This window comes from Salvia splendens, chromosome 7 (assembly GCF_004379255.2).
Source record: "Salvia splendens isolate huo1 chromosome 7, SspV2, whole genome shotgun sequence".
Lineage (NCBI taxonomy): Eukaryota > Viridiplantae > Streptophyta > Magnoliopsida > Lamiales > Lamiaceae > Salvia > Salvia splendens.
The window spans coordinates 26,287,743-26,305,743 of record NC_056038.1 but is presented as its reverse complement, the minus strand read 5'-3'; the positions used below and the strand labels follow the sequence as shown (position 1 = coordinate 26,305,743).

General features: G+C 42.2%; 1 long non-coding RNA gene and 1 pseudogene across 1 annotated transcript; both read right to left on the bottom strand.

The window, feature by feature from the left end:
• Positions 1-3,619: 3,619 nt before the first annotated feature.
• Positions 3,620-18,001, bottom strand: LOC121810639 (annotated as a pseudogene).
• On the bottom strand, positions 12,434-14,499 carry LOC121741967. The gene is made up of 2 exons (XR_006037952.1): positions 14,058-14,499; positions 12,434-13,963 (listed from the first exon to the last, which is right to left on the bottom strand). It is a non-coding gene; the product is annotated as an uncharacterized LOC121741967 (long non-coding RNA).

Sequence of the window (18,001 nt, the reverse complement as noted above, 5' to 3'; positions counted from 1 at the left end):
CATTCTCGTTTCACAAGATAGTTCAGATTTGGTATGTGACAAATGATGATGATGATGATGATAGTAGATCAGCCTATCACCATTTTTTTTCTAGAGTTGAAAGAATTTTAGTGTTTCTCGGCGGATTTAAAAGTAAAAACTCGAGTACACTTAAAGATGGCATGATATGACTTTATTTTATGAAAATATTTTCGGCATAAGTTCACTGAGGTCTGAGTGCATCAAGTATTCAGTCTTGCATGTGTTTTCCCTATGTGCAGGTTGAGTTGTGACGAGCGAGGAGGATGTTGAGCATAAAAGTAAAGAAAATGATTGTCAAATGTTTTGAATATGTTGTGTCTTCATACATGACATTATTCTTCTCTCGAATGATTCCGCCGAGTGTTGTTTCTTTTGAGTTCATGTATTGTTGAGATATAATCCCTTTCAATTGTCAATTGTTGAGATGATACTCTGATTTTTATTCGATCTATTCCCATTTATTCCGAGCTATAGTCGAGTTGTGTCTTTTTCCCCTTTCTTTCTCGCTTCTTTAATCCTCCCATAGTCGCGATCAACCGTGTTTTCTATGTTTAGAAAGGGTGGTCGTGACAATAAAGTACTAACAAAGAGAATTTTAGATTAAATAAGACGACATAGATATCATGATCTTTTAGGAGTTTCATGCAAGGGATTAGCTAATCTAGGTACTTTGAGACTGAGCCTAGGCTATATTATTGATCATCTTTGTAGAACTGAGGGAGATCACTATTGAAATATGTAACTAGAATTACATAAGAATTGGTTAAATTAATTTTATAATTTCACCGAATATCTAATAAAGTATTTATTTGTTGTTTTTAGTTTGGTATAGTATTTTAGGACTAAAAAATAAAAAGGATATGCTTAAAAAATGGAAATAGTACATGGGCTTATTCTCGGCTTCCCCTTTAGGCTTCAGCAATAGCAATCTATAATCATCATCGGTTGGACTAAAAAATAATCTCTTTAATCATTAAATGTTTTTATTTGAACCATTCCTAATAAATAGATCGAATAAGTACATTCGATCTACTCCCTCCGTAACTTATTTCTTTTTTCGTCCGTCCTTAAAAATTTGTCATCTTTCATTTTTATCATTTTTTATAGTAGACCTCATATTCCACTAACTCATTCTCACTCATATTTTATTTTAAAACTAATATATAAAAGTAGGACTCACATGCCACTAACTTTTTCAACCTACTTTCTATTACATTTCTTAAAGCTCGTGCCGGATCAAATTGTGTCAAATTTTAAGGGACGGAGGGAGTAATAAATACCTTGTATCAGAATTGAGAAATTCTATGGCTCGGATCTTTATTATTCTCTTATTTATTACCTGTGTCTACGTGTTTCAATTTATTTTTACTCTTATTAGTAAGTAGATCTCATATTCCACTAACTTACTATACTCATAATTATTACTCCATCCGTCCTCAAAGAGTATGAACTATTTTCTTTTTCTTCTGTCCCTAAAGAGTATGAACTTTCTAAATTGGAAAAAGTTAAACAAAATACTACCCTACACATCATTTTATTTACAACTTATTCCATTACCATTAACAACTTATACCATTATAATAATATGGACCCCACTCTCCACTAACATTATTTCCACTACCCTTTCTCTCTCTCTTACTTTTCCTCTTATTTATTAAAACTCGTGCCGAACCCATTATTCATATTCTTTATAGATAGAGGGAGTATAAAATTAATATATAAAAATAAGATTCACATTATACTAATTTTTTCAACTCTCATTCACAAGGTGAAACAATTTCTTAAAACTCAGGTGAGTCAAATATAAGATAATAATTTAATGGAGAGCGGATAGAGTAGCACATAATGTTGTTTCATAGCAGATCATTCTATTACTTCATAACAAAATATGATGAGCAAAAAATAATCTTCAGTTATTGTTCGGTGTAATAACAATATTTTATAAAGACAGGTGAAAATGAAACAAAGTTAACTATATTTGTGTTGTTGTCATTCAATAAAAGGGAATGTAGAATTTTATTGATTTACTATACAAAAACTTATTAAAACATCAAAAAAAAAAAAAAAAAAAAAATTCGCGCTAGGCGGTGCGCTGGGCGATCCGGGCGCTGCAATAGCACCGAGCGGACCGCCCAGCGAATCGCCCAGCGCCACGCGACCGCCCAGCGCTGCGCGGTTTCTCTTTCCATTTGCCCGCTGGGCGACTGCAATAGACCGCCCAGCGCCGGCGCTCGGCTGGGCGGTCGGCTGGGCGGCATTGTGGATGGTCTAAGAGCATCCGCAATAGGAAGTGGACAAACAATAGCTCAGCTACAAACTCCTCTGCCACATCATCAGCACTAAAATCCCCCCTGCCACATCATCAGGACAAGCAACTGGACAAGCAATAGCAGAGCCATAGCCTAGCCACATCATCAGCACTAAAAACAAATAATTAACAATCACACAAAATGCGGAATTAAATTTAGGACACAGATACGGGAAAATTCAATAATAATATTAAGATTTTAAAAAGTACATTAATTAAAAAAACACACTTCATTAAAATTAAAATAACATTACAACATCCTCATTAATGAGTTTGTCCCACATCGAAAGTGGGACATAAAACATTCAAGGATGTCTCTATAAAAGAGAAACAACCAAGAATGAGTTTGTCCCACATCGAAAGGGGAACATAAAACATTCACGGATGTCTCTATAAAAGATAAACAACCAAGAATGAGTTTGTCCCACATCGAAAGTGGAACATAAAACATTCAAGGATGTCTCTATAAAAGAGAAACAACCAAGAATGAGTCTGTCCCACATCGAAAGTGGAACATAAAACATTCAAGGATGTCTCTATAAAAGAGAAACAACCAAGAGTGAGTTTGTCCCACATCGAAAGTGGAACATAAAACATTCACGGGTGTCTCTATAAAAGAGAAACAACCAAGAATGAGTTTGTCCCACATCGAAAGTGGAACATAAAACATTCAAGGATGTCTCTATAAAAGAGAAAGTGGAACATAAAACATTCAAGGATGTCTCTATAAAAGAGAAACAACCAAGAATGAGTTTGTCCTACATCGAAAGTGGAACATAAAACATTCACGGATGTCTCTATAAAAAAGAAACAACCAAGAATGAGTTTGTCCCATATCGAAAGTGGAACATAAAAAATTCAAGGATGTCTCTATAAAAGAGAAAGTGGAACATAAAACATTTAAGGATGTCTCTATAAAAGAGAAACAACCAAGAATGAGTTTGTCCCACATCGAAAGTGGAACATAAAACATTCACGGATGTCTATATAAAAGAGAAACGACCAAGAATGAGTTTCATAAAAAAACATTAAATAAAAAAAATTAAAATTTCCGCTAGTCGATCGGAAGGCTGCAATAGGGGCGAGCCGATCGGCGAGCTCCCGGGAATCGGCGTGCGCTCGCCGAAATTCTCGCCGATTTGGCACTTGCCGGCTGCAATAGTTCGGCGAGCGGACCGACGAGCGCCAAAAATTGGCGAGCCAGTGCGCTCGCCTCTATTGCGGATGCTCTAAACCAAACTATACAACAAATCAATAAAACACTCCATCCCCTCATTACAAAGCCATCAATCACGGTTGTGTAATCCCCTGAGGCGACGTCCGCCGCACCAAATCAAACGGCCGGTCATGCAGCTGTCGACTAGGACTATCCGGCGTACCCGCCTCCCCAAACACCTCCGCCCCCACATACTGCTGCACCACCAACACCGAACACGTTGCTACGAAATCCTTCGACGCCAGCAAATCCCCAATCCCTCCCATCTCCGGGCACTCGCTCCAATCCGTTAACCCCGCCGTCAGCAGCGACGTCTGCCCCGCCCCTCTCCCCACTATAACCAAATCATATATCGTTTCCATCGACCTTATCACCCCCACCGTCTCCTGCCCATTGTTCACAAATTTCTCCTTGTATATAACAGACGCATCCCCCGATGCCCTCGCTCTAATCTCGCTAATAATCTCGGCATCCATCTCCTTCTCATACTCCTTATCCCTATCCTCTTCCTCCTGCCCGTGGAAGCCGGGCAGGAAGCGCACCACTGTGAGTTTTATCCCCGGGTGCTCCGACATCCTCCATGCGTACGCCAGCGCCTCCCTGTCGTCTGGCCCATCGATGAAAAGCACAGCGATGTGATGTCCGACCTGGTTAACGGCCAGCCTAGTCGACCCGGTCAGCCCCCGGTCGACCAGGATCCCGATTGAGCAGGGGGCGTTGGCGAGCACGTTCTGGTTGATGGTCCGGAGGGTCGGGATGGCAGTCTCCATCCCTCCGTCGACCGTTATTTGTTTGTGGAACGGAATGATGATCAGGGAAACGCGCGTGTCCTCTACCACGTGGCAGATGTCCTCGTCCATTGTGGAGTAAGGGGAGATTGCAGTGAGTGGATTGATGGAGATGTTGGTTTCTGGGATTACAAGAGTTACAACCGGGCGTAATACAACCCAAAATAAGGAATACAAAAGGGTAAACTGAACTGAAATGAAATTACAATTGAGAAATCGAAACTGTAACCGTGAACAGTTGTTTAGCCGAATCAAGGAGGCCTCTTTCCACAAGACGAGATATGCCCCGGTAGTGCTCTCGGTTTGGCGTGTCGTCCCCAAAGATAAAACGGCTACGTCTCTGGTGAAGCAGCACCGCAATCAACAGAGCTCTGGCGAACTGGATGGAGGAGAGGGCAGAGCTTCGACAGAAAGACAATGCAGAGAGGGAGAGAGCTTATGAGATGCAAATGCTTGTGAATGTTGTGTCAAATACAGTGGAATGGCTAGCCTATTTATAGGCCAAGCCACCATGCAGGGTCAACCAAGCCATGAAGGCTCATCATGGCTCATTCGTAACCGTCGGCGGTTACAAGATTGTGGCAGGAGTGTGCCTCCGCGTGTGGAGCGTGTGGATTTCTCACGTGGCAGCCGTGTAGGCTTTGACTGTGCCACGATTGATGATGTGTCAAGCCACTTAGATTGCTGACTCAGCGGTGGTCTAAAAAGATTACTACGGGTCCAGACCCGAGCCCAAAGACCAATTTCCAAGATCCAAGTCCAAGATCGAGATCGATACCGAGGCCCGAGGCCCACGACCGTGACCACGAGCATAGAATCGGGCTCGGGCTCAGGCGGGCGGCGACGGCAGCGCGCGCGCGCGTGCGCGCATGTGGGCTCTTTCACCCATCTTGGTCCACTATAATTATTAAGTAACATAAAGTCACTTAATTTAAGCACATTAAAAGATGTGTCACTTCTCCAATGTGGGATAATTAACACTAGTTAATTATTCCCTAAGCTCAAACTTCAAGTTTTAATTAAAAGCTAATCATGCCCAACTTTAATCCACTATTTCTCACTCACCGGAAATCGGATTTGAGAAAGTGAATATACTACATTTATCTGCGTAAAATGTAGATCGACGCTATATCATTTAATTTCACAAAATTAGATGTCTCGTCACGTTTATTATTTGGTCAAAATCCCTTGATCGGGCATATTTTATTCCATGATTTCTACAATCCCCCACATGAGTGGAAATAGCCAAATACATATGCATGCAGACACAAGCTCAACCTTCAAGACGTATATAAGCATAAGGATAGGTAGTTGTTAGCTTTGAACCCTCCATAGTCGACACCATCGGATACACAGGCTGCTTAGTAGCGCGATGCTTTGAACTAATCCCCCACGGCGTGCACCGAGACAATGGTGTTAACATTTAAACACCTCAACCTCATCCGTTCACACGTTTTGTGTCCCTTGCGGCCTTGGACACCACTTTGGATTCCTAAGTGTGTTATTTGAAGCGGCCTCACTTCACACTTATATAGATGATTCCTAATCGAGTATCTTGCCCTACTCGGTCTCCTTGAGAACTCAATCTCCTCGAGATCCTTAGGAGTCATTAAAAGTCATGGACTTAGCCTCACCACTAGGCAAGTTTTCCAACACTCTATTGCTCTCTAGGGAATAGATATAGTTGAGTGTTTCTCATGAACTCTCATAGCTTAGTTGTCCCTTTGAACCAAGTTCTTGGGATCTCCAGTCATCATGGTTGGGTTACCACTATGACAATTCTTTAGCTTGTGGATTTCAAACTCATTCCCTCTAGCAACTTATTCATTTGATCACGGTTTAACCCTTTCGTTAGCGGATCCGCTAGATTATCTATTGACTTCACATAGTCAATTGTAATCACCCCTGTTGTGATCAAATGTCTCATGGTGTTATGTCGTCGACGTATATGTTGAGACTTACCATTATAGAAGCCATTGTTTGCCCTTCCAATAGCCGCTTGGCTATCGCAGTGGATCAGCACTGGTGGCACTGGATTAGACCAACATGGAATATCTTCAAGGAAGTTCTTAAGCCACTCAGCTTCCTCACCAGTCTTATCTAAGGCAATGAACTCCGATTCCATTGTTGATCAGGCTATACATGTCTATTTTGTGGATTTCCACGATACAGCGCCACCCCCAATAGTAAAGACGTATCAACTTGTTGAAAGTGAGTCTCTATTGTCGGATATCCAATTTGCATCACAGTACCCTTCAAGTACCGGGGGTATCTCGAGAAGTGTAGCCCATGATTTTGAGTATGTTTTAAATATCTCAAAACCCTCACAAGGGCTCTCCAATGCTCTTTGCTTAGATTGCTCATGTAACGACTCAACTTGTTCACGACACAAGCAATGTCAGGTCGAGTGCAGTTAGTCAAGTACATAATGCATCCGATGACCCGTGCATACTCTTCTTGTGCAACGGGCTCGCCTTTGTTCTTGCTCAAGTGAACGTCGAGTTCAATTGGAGTCTTAACCGGCGCGCCATCATAGGCTTTGAATTTATTCAATATCTTCTCAACATAATGTGATTGTGTTAAGATGATTCCATCAGACGTTCTTAGAATCTTCATTCCAAGAATTACATCGGCTAGACCCATGTTTTTCATGTCAAAGTTTCTCTTTAACATGGCCTTTGTATCGTTAATTACTTGAGTGTTGCTACCCAAGATTAACATATCATCAACGTATAGACACACTATAACATGGCCGTTATTAGTGCTCTTGATGTAGACGCATTTGTCGCACTCGTTGATTTTGAACCCATTTGAGAACATCACATTATCAAACTTCAAGTACCATTGCAATGGCGCTTGTTTCAATCCATATAGAGACTTTACGAGCTTGCATACATTTTTCTCGTGTCCATGTACTACAAACCCTTCGGGTTGTCCCATATAGATTTCATCTTCTAGTTCACCATTTAGAAACGCGGTCTTTACATCCATTTGATGAATCTCAAGATTGTGCAATGCAGCAATAGCGAGAAGCACTCGGATAGATGTAATCCTAGTTACAGGTGAATAGGTATCGAAGAAGTCATGTCCTTCCTTTTGTTTAAAACCCTTTACTACTAATCGGGCTTTATACTTATCCACTGTTCCATCGGCCTTAAATTTCCTTTTAAGTACCCATTTGTAACCTAGAGGTTTCGCACCTTCAGGTAGATCTACCAACACCCATGTGTAGTTTAGCAAAATTGAATCAATTTCGCTTTGAACAGCTTCTCTCCAATGTAGCCCGTCTAGGCGATCGAAGGCTACTTTTATAGATGTTGGTTCTTCATCTAACATAAAAGCAATGTAGTCAGGACCAAATGTTTTTGGTATTCTAACCCTACTACCACGTCTTAGTACTGTATCCTTCGGATCGGGCCTTGCACGCTTGCGCGATTCAGGTTCCTCATCCGCTGATTTAGAACTAGTGGCTTCTTCTTCCACTGGTTTAGAACTAATGGCTTCTTCTTCAATTCTTGTCTCATAATTGGTTGAGACTTTTTCCTTGTCTTTGCAAGGAAATGTATTTTCGAGAAATACAACATTCATTTACTCAATTATTGTTCCTATAGTAATAGTCGATATTTCAGACCTGTGAACAACAAATCGATATGCACTACTATTAAGTCCATATCCAATGAAGATGCAATCAACCGTTTTAGGTCCGATTGTAACTTCTTTGGGCGGAGGAACCATCACCTTTGCCAAGCACCCCCACACTTTGAGGTATTTGTAGGATGACTTCCTTCCCTTCCACCACTCATAAGGAGTAACATCTTTTCCTTTGAGAGAGATTTTATTCAAGATATAGTTGGCTGTCAAAACAGCTTCCCCCCACATGTTATGTGGTAATCCTGAAGTCAGAAGCAGTGCATTCATCATATCTTTAGAGTGCAATTTTTGCGTTTTGCAACACCATTAGATTGTGGTGAATATGGAGCAGTTGTTTGATGAATTATACCACTTGCGTTGCATAACTCCTCAAACGGGGCTACATATTCGCCTCCTCTATCGCTTCGAATCGTTTTGATTTTACAACCAAGTTGATTCTCAACTTCGTTCTTATAATTTTTGAACGCTTCTATTGCTTCATCTTTACTTCTTAAAAGATAAATGTAGCAATACCTTGTGCAATCATCTATGAAAGTGATAAAGTACTTTTTACCACCTCTAGTTTGCACCATGTTTAAATCACATACATCCGTGTGAATTAATTCAAGGGGTTTTGTGCTTCGTTCAACCGAGTGAAACGGCAACTTAGTCATTTTTGCTTCAAGACAAATTTCACATTTATCTTGGGTATCCACTTCATTAGCCTTTAGTAAATCTAAACTCACTAATCTTTTAATGACTTTTGAATTTACATGTCTCAATCTACAATGCCACAAATTTGAACACTTAGTCAAGTAAGAGGAAGTAGATGCTTTATTATTATTAGTCAACGACTTTGCAACACTGCGAGTTGCCACACTAAGCTTGAAAAGTCCATCGGTTACATAACCTTTTCCGAGTGACTTTCCAAACTTGTACAATGCAAACCTATCAGACTCAAATACAAGTTTAAACCCCTTATTAACTAGTATTGATCCTGACACTAGGCTCTTGCGGATGTCCGAGACATGCAGCACATCCTTCAAAGTGATAGTGATGCCAAACGTCATCATGAGAATCACGTTGCCAATGCCGAGGACTTCGGACGATGCTTGATTCCCCATGTTGATCTTCCTTCCTTCAACAGCAGTGTAGGAGGCAAACTTGCTCCTATCTGAGCAGACATGAGCAGTAGCGCCGGCGTCGATGTACCAGCCACCCTTGTTATCAACAAGGTTAAATTCTTCAGTGACCACAAAAATGTGGTCATTTTCATCCTAGTCTTTGAACTCCTTCTCAACGATGTGGGCCGCCGGCTTCTTCTTCTTGCTGCGGCAGTCCTTGGTTAAGTGGCCAGTTTTGCCACACTTGAAGCATTCGCCTTCAAATTTCTTTGCAGGCTGCTTTCCCTTCCCTTTATCCTTTTGACTAGGGCGAGGGCGTTTGTTGGAGGGACTGCCCCGCTCCAACAGATTGGCTTTGGCTTCAAGTGGGCTAAAGCCATTAGCCTTTTGGTCACTTTTGCGCACACCAGCCTCAATGCGCAATTTCACGATCAAGTCTTCAAGGGTCATCTGCTTTTGCTTGTGTTTGAGATAGCTCTTGAAGTCCTTCCAACTAGGAGGAAGCTTGTCGATGATCGTGCACCTTAAGAATTTGTCGGGCTAGGTCATCTCTTCAGCCACTAGTGCGTGGATGATCATTTGGAGCTCTTGAACTTGCTCCATGATGGGTCGAGAGTCGACCATCTTGTAGTCCATAAATTTGGATACTACAACTTGTTCAGTACCTACAGCATTATTTATGTTATACTTCTTTTCTAGGCTTTCCCACATTTGTTTAGATGTGGTTACATTAGAGTATACATTGTAGAGGCTATCATCTAATGCACTTAAAATGAAATATTTACATAGATAATCCCCTTTTGTCCAAGCTTCATAGTCCGCCATGACTTCGAGCCTAGTCTCTTGATCGCTTGGCGCGGGCGGCTCGTTGTTCGTGAGGAAGTTGGCGACGGCCAATATTGTCAAGTAGAACAACATCTTTTGGTACCACATTTTGAAGTCAGATCCTCCAAACTTTGGCGGCTTCTCGGCAGGTGGCATCATTCTTGGTGCCAAAGGTGCCGTACTTGGTCCATTGAAGGAACCAATTTCGTTGCCCCCGAAGGAGCCAACAACGTGGTTGGGCATAGAGCCCTCACCATTCATGTTGGGCATAGAGCCCGTCGTGGTCATACCAGCCCCGAAGGAACTAGCACCCGCGTGAGACCCGAAGGCCCCAACATTCGTGTGAGACCCAAAGGTCCCAGCACTCGATCCATTAAAGGATCTGAAGGAACCACTAAAAGTGGAACCAACCGATCCACTCGAGGTGGATCCACCAGTGGGCCCATGGGGGTTAACAAACTCCCAAGGGGTTGTTGATGAAGATGGATAGAACCCGGGGGTTGGCATCATCAAGGGAATCGATGAAGTGTTCACAGGTCCAGTGGTTGCCATGGTGGAGGAAATGGCGGCTGTGTTGGATTCAGTCGACATCTCCAGCAAAGGTGTTAAATGTTTCGAAAGTGTTAAGTTCAGTTTATAGTCCAAATTCCTTCAAAGGCAAGCTATCTCGTCTTGCGATTGCTGGTTTATGGGATTACAAGAGATACAATCGGGCGTAATACAACCCAAAAGAAGGAATACAAAAGGGGAAACTGAACTGAAATGAAATTACAATTGAGAAATCGAAACTGTAACCGTGAACAGTTGTTTAGCCGAGTCGAGGAGGCCTCTTTCTGCAAGACGAGATACGCCACGGTAGTGCTCTCGGTTTGGCGTGTCGTTCCCAAAGATATAACGGCTACGTCTCTGGTGAAGCAGCACCGCAATCAACAGAGCTCCAGCGATCTGGATGGAGGAGAGGGCAGAGCTTCGACAGAAAGACAATGCAGAGAGGGAGAGAGCTTATGAGATGCAAATGCTTGTGAATGTTGTGTCAAATACAGTGGAATGGCTAGCCTATTTATAGGCCAAGCCACCATGCAGGGTCAACCAAGCCATGAAGGCTCATCATGGCTCATTCGTAACCGTCGGCGGTTACAAGATTGTGGCAGGAGTGTGCCTCCGCGTGTGGAGCGTGTGGATTTCTCACGTTGCAGCCGTGTAGGCTTTGATTGTGTCACGCTTGACGATGTGTCAAGCCACTTGGATTACTGACTCAACGGTGGTCTAAAAAGATTACTATGGGTCCAGACCCGAGCCCAAAGACCACCCAAAGACCAATTGCCAAGATCCAAGTCCAAGTCCAAGATCGAGATCGAGCCCGAGCCGCGAGCACGAGCACGGGCTCAGGCTCGGGCAGGCGGCGACGGCGGCGCGCACGCGTGTGGGCTCTTTCACCCATCTTGGTCCACTATAATTATTAAGTAACATAAAGTCACTTAAATTAAGCACATTAAAAGATGTGTCACTTCTCCAATGTGAGATAATTAACACTAGTTAATTATTCCCTAAGCTCAAACTTCAAGCTTTAATTAAAAGCTAATCATGCCCAACTTTAATCAACTATTTCTCACTCACCGGAAATCGGATTTGAGAAAGTGAATATACTACATTTATCTTCGTAAAATGTAGATCGACGCTATATCATTTAATTTTAACAAAATTAGATGTCTCGTAACATTTATTATTTGGTCAAAATCCATTGACCGTGCATATTTTATTCCATGATTTCTACAGGAGATGAATCTGATGTTCTGTTGAAAGTTTTCGAAGGCGTGGATGATGTGGTCGGACTGGGTTCGGTGCACAGAAGATCACCCAGATTTTTGGCCGTTGTGGACGATGAGCATGGCGGAGGAGCGGTCGGTGAGCTAAACTAGGTGGAGGACGTACGTGCATATCGGGGACTTCTTGGTCAGGTGGGAAGCTTCGAGAAGATTGATTATGGTCGGGACGTTTTTCGCAGTGTGCACGTAGACGAGGACTCGAAACTCCCCGTCCTGTTTGGTTTGTTGGATTGTCCTCCTCTTGTACGGTGCGAATTTCTTGGCAGGTTTGTATACGGTTGTTACGATCGGACTGATGACTGAAGTCATGACGGTTGCCACGATCACCATAATTGCGAAGGCTTCGTCGTCCAGAACCTGGACTGCCCAATGCAAAACATGATAAGAACACACATTTGTTTTAACTTGTTTTAGTGTACACTGTAGAAGCTACAATTACTACTCCTCCCTTCGTCCGCTATTAGATGTCGCATTTTTCTTTTTTTGTCTGTTTGCCATTAAATATCTCATTTCACTTTTCCCTTCGTCCCACTTTAGGAGTCTCGGTTTACCATTTTTGTGTGTCCCACTTTAAAAGTCCCGGTTGGAATATTCCATAAATGGTGTTAGGCCCCACATTCCACTAACCTTTTGTAACACCCAGAGTTTTCGTGCACGGATTTTGGAGTATTAAAAAACTTAGGATGAAGAGACGATTGGAAATTAAAGTGCAAGGAAATTTAAGTTTTGAAATTACAATTGTTGGAAAAATAGAAAATACAAGATGGTGATACATTTTTTGGACCCTTGCTACAATGAGAACAAAATAACAACTAATCATACTCTAAGCTTTGAAAGGAGCCAACATCAAGCTAGAGGCTTAATTAAGACTTGGTCAAGAGCTATTCCCAACCTAATGCTTAAACAATTGCTAAACTTAGCAATAAGACAAAGTGAGTGATGTAGTAAATCCCTTCTCTTCTCTTCCTTTATCTTTCTAGATTTCCACCTCCACCAAAACTCCAAAAAGGGGTAGCCCCCTAAACCTGCAAAGTTAACACAAAGTGGGGTTAGAAGATGATCTCATAGAAAAGTGATAGGGAAGGGCAAGCTCGAATAAGCATGGAGAGGAAGCAGGCTGAATTGTACAGCCGAGAGGCTGCCTCCTTGGGCAGAGAGGCAGCCATTTTGTCACATTCCCATCTTACACCAAAATGGAAGCTAAGACAAATGAGCATAGTAAAATGAGCTCATTGAACATGCTCAAAAGGAACATGGGTCAGATACTCCTTCCTAACACCAAGGCCGAGAATCCAGCCTAAGAACAGCCCCAAATGTTAGACCAATTAAGTAAAGGGGCTCAGTCACAAAGCTCAAAAAGAGAGGTTAGTTGTTAGCTCAAAATAGAAATTGGAGCTCTCCAATGCCTTACACCAATTTAGTAGTGAAGCTTTAAGCCCAAAATAAAAACGAAGAGAGAATCTTTAACCCAAATTAGACACAAAATGCCAAGGAGTTTTGGCTATAAATACCAGCCCCCTCCACCATCTCCTTCCTCACACCTCTCAACATTCACAAATCACAAGAAGTGCAGCAAGAGAGGAAGGAGTGGCGGCGAGCTTAAGGGCAGTCCGGCGTTTGAAGGAGTCACCGAGAATGAAGTAAAACACTAGCACACCTCTGCTTTTGTTTCAAGACATCATGCTAGGCTCAAGAACATAGAATCATGGCAAAAGAAACCTTGTAACAGTAGCAAGTATAGAAAATCATGTTTAACGCTCAAGAATTTAGAGCTTTAGGATTTCCACATCACGCAATTTGGAACAAGAAATATCATAAGCTGCTTTAGCCCAAGATCAGTAACAGTTTATCATGGCTACTGCCTAAGAAAGATCAAAGCTTTAGTACCCCATAGTCAAGAACTTCCTTACCACAAAGCTACTGCCAGAAAGGAACTCAACATAATGAAATAGATGATGGGAGTTAGAGGGCTTAGCTTAGTGCGTAGATGATTTCTAGGAATGACGGGGTGACGACGGGGCTTCCAATACAGCCGTGCGAGCTCCACAGGCAGCGATGGGCAGTAGCTGCTTGGGCGAGGTATCGGCAGGGGCAGAGGCCGAGAAGGGTCTCTCTCGCCCGAACCTGACAGAGGCAGCGCCATGGAAGCTTCGATCAGTGAAGATGAACTGTGTAGTCAGTCAGCGGTGGAGAGACCCGGGCGACGGAGGGGCTGCTGACGGCGGCTGTTTGTGTGAGAAAGAGAGCCTTTGATTAGGGATTTTTTTCTAAAATGTGGTAAATTAGAAATGATTGAGAGAGAGGAGACGATCAGCATACCGCCGGCCGAAGAGGTGCAAAGTAGAGAGAGCTGCGGAGGAAGAGCAGTCGCCGGCTGGAGAATGCGCCGATAACAGAGGACACCGGCGAAGCTCCAGTGACCCGATTGACGGCGGACGGACAGTGAAGAGAGGGAGAGAAATGGAGTCTCTGATTTTGGGGGTTTTGATTTAAGTTGAGAGAGAGAGGGAGTAGGATACGATGGAAATAGTAAAGGAGAAATCATTGGGCCACCAACAATTAGATTGGGCTTTCGAATTGGGGCCAAGAGTTTTTATTGTGATAAGTTTGGGCTAAAGGAATTAAATAAGTAGTGTACCCATTTTATTTGAGTCCAAGAGCCGGGCTGGAATTTAATAAGATGGACTACTTTTTTATTGTTTGGACCAAAATGGGCTGCCCCATTTGAAGAGAATCGGGCCAAGGAATTTTCATTGGTTGGGCCGGAAATGGTGTATACTTGGGCTGAGAAGATTTGACAGTTGGGCTGCTTCCGTATAATTTATTTGGGCCGAGTTCTTAGAAAATGAGAGGGGGAGTTGGGTAGAGAATTATTTGTTGGGCTAAAATAATTGATCCTTAGGCCAAAATAAACCAAAAAGGGAGAAGATCAGTTGGGCCGGATGGAATTAATTTACGAGGGAGCTTGGGCTGAAATTAATTTGGTTTTGAGCCGGAATTCTAATTAAGTTCTTGGGCTATGATTAATTAGGGGCATGCATTCTAATTCTAATTAAAGTTTAAGAATTTCTCGATTCTTATTAGTAAGTTGTTTGTTTTCAAAAGGCTATCTCCGCAAGTTAAGGGTGGAGTCAGGAAAATTCAAGTTAAGGAGTTTTAAACGAACGAGGTGGGCTTTCAAACTAAAGTGTTTTTATGTGGGCTTTTAAACTAAAGTGTTTTTATGTGAGCTTTCGAACTAAGATATTTTTAAGGCTTTCTGTTTAAAGTATGTTTACAGTTTTTATGAAAAGTATTTTCGTGTTCTCCTATTTAAGATGTGATGTTAAGTGCGAGCTTGCTATTTAATGTGAAGTATTATGAAAAATGCTATTTGCTTGGTGTTATTATATGATGTTATGTGTTGCCTTATGAGTGCTTGTGAAGTGTCAGCCTTTGTTGATATTTGTGTTCGGTTCTGACCGATAGAAATGAGTTTTGTTAAAAGTATGTTTATGAGGAAAATGAAGTTTCGGAAGTTTTGAGTTCGGCTTTGACCGATAGAAATGAGTTTTGATCCAAATACGTTTACGAGAAAAAATGATGTTTTGAAAGTTATGTGTTCGGCTTTTGATGAAAGAAAGATGAGTTTATGTTAAAAAACGGTTTTATGAAAAAAATAAAGTTGCAAATGTTATGTCAAGCCATGTTTTGTTTTGAACATTGCCTATCTGATTGACTAGCAAGGCGATGTCCCTACTAGACCAGGAGTTTCAGTTTTGTGAATTCGGGTTTGTAAGTGGGATGAGCCCATACATTCCGTTTCACCAGGAGTTAGTGAATTCGGGTTTGTAAGTGGGATGAGCCCATACATTCCGTTTCACCAGGAGTTAGTGAATTCGGGTTTGTAAGTGGGATAAGCCCATACATTCCGGTTCACCAGGAGTTTCGTGAATTCTGTTCACTAGGAGGTTAGTGGGCTTCTGTTCCCCAGGAGTTAGTCAGATATGGCATGTGTTCTAGAATAATAGATCGACAGATCGCTTTTGAAAAAGGAAAAAAAAAGGGGAAATGTTTTAGTATTCTCGGACCTTTTCCTAAAACCCCGAGTTCACTCAAAGAGTGACTTGACAAAACTAGGTTTTTAGTAAAATATATTTCGCACGTGTCCACTGAGTACACCAAGTACTCAGCCCTGCATATGTTTTAAAAATGTGCAGGTTGAGCAGTGATGACGGCGGGCGGTGTTGAGCATAGACGATGAAGATCCTTCAATAGAATAGTACTCGGATGCGACGTGTCTCCATACACGACGTTATCTGCTCTTGACTCTTCCGCTGCAATGTAAAAGTCGAGTTTGCGCTCTTTGTATCGTGCACTCTGATATATATTATTTGAGTTATTTCGGTTCAAGTTTCAGTTGTGCCACAGTTTTCCCCTTTCTTCCCCGTTTCTTTCATCGTCCCCTAGTTGCGATCAACCGGGCTTTCTATCCTTAGAAAGTTCGGTCGTGACACCTTTTTCCACTCACATTTATTATAAAACTAATATAAAAAAGTAGGACTCACATTCCACTATCTTTTTTCACCAACTTTCCTTTACATTAATTAAAACTCGTGCCGAACTCAACTGGGACTACTAAAGTGGGACGGAGGGAGTACTATATTTGGTAAGTGGACACTATATTTCACTAACTTATTTCACTCGCATTTTATTATAAAATCAATATATAAAAGTAGACTCTCACATTCCACTAACCATTATAAAAGTCAAATTAGTTTTTAAGATTGTGCTGGTCAAATATGAGACATTTAATCATAGAAAGATGGAGATGGAGTAATTAACAATACCTTCTGGTCTTTTCCAACGTTGAGCACGATCATCTCGATGAGGCCTTTGGCGTTCATGAGCAGACTAAGCGTGAGGCTGTCGTCGAAAGGGATTTTATAGTAGAGAGTGACGAGAAGTGTGCCTGCAATATTCCCTGCACAAGCAAGGACGATAACCGCAGCTAGAATAACCCACGTACTGAAATCTTTTATCGAAGAGACGTCGGTTTTGAGGCCGCTGATGGCGAAAAAGAGCGGCAAAAGAAGGCCGGTGAAGAAATCCTCCATCTTCACTATAAGTGTCACACCAAAAGGGCCATTTGGGATGACTAACCCAAACACAAAAGCTCCAAAAACAGAGTGTGTGCCAAGGGCATCCGTAATGAAAGCAGAGATCATCACTCCGGTCAGTATAAGGCAGATGTATACCTTATTCACAGATTCGCCCTCCGGCATCCTCTGTATCACCCATGAGATGACAGGCCTCACAACATACACACAAAAAACCTCAAACATCAAACTCGAAAGAATAACCCATAGTGAAGCCAGAGACGCGTTCTGGTTAGCAGCCAAGGCGCTAGCGACGGCTAGCAGGACCCAAGCACACATGTCGTTTATGAGAGCGGACTACATAGCCAGCCTCCCCATATCAGAGTTCAGAAGCTTAAGCTCTGCGAGGATACGAGCAAGAACAGAGAAAGAGGTGACAGACAGGGCGACTCCAAGGAAGAGTATCAACGTCCCTAGCCTCACAAACCCGGACTCCTCATGCATGACGAAGGCAAAGAAGACGCCTATCAAAAAATGGAGGATCATGCCTGCAATCGCGATAACCACCGCCTTCTTCCCAGTGTGTTTTATCAAGGTCATGTCGATTTCCACTCCAACCAAGAAGAGGAAGTAGAGAAGCCCGACATGTGCGATGGTTTCAAGAACCAACACGCTCCTCAAGGGAAAAATCATGTTTGCGAACTTCTTGTTTCTTCCCAGTACGGAAGGCCCCAAGATTATCCCGCCCTTCACAAACAAATATTACTAAACATAATAAATTAAATATTTCCTCTTTTCAATAAAAATATCAGTTCGTAGCATAAATTACATGAATTTCGGTAATGACACGAGGCTATCGGAGGGGCTTGAGGGCGAAGACGAGGATACGGGTGGTGACTACGACGAGGGTTAGCTGCAAGATAAAGAGGGGCAAGGAATAGTCGAGAGGATTATTGCCTTGCCAAATCCCCGTTTGTTGTGACCATCGTTGGAGCGTAGCATACTATCACCCCATCCGTTTGGTTCGCAGACTCCGCCATTTTTTCAGACTTTTAATGCTTTTGAACTTCTGTATATGTATAATATATATTCTTTTCTCTCCAATTAACTAACTTGTGAAGATCTTTCAGAATGTTTAAGTTCTAACGTTGTTGTTTGTTGTCTAAAACCATCAATGTTCATCAT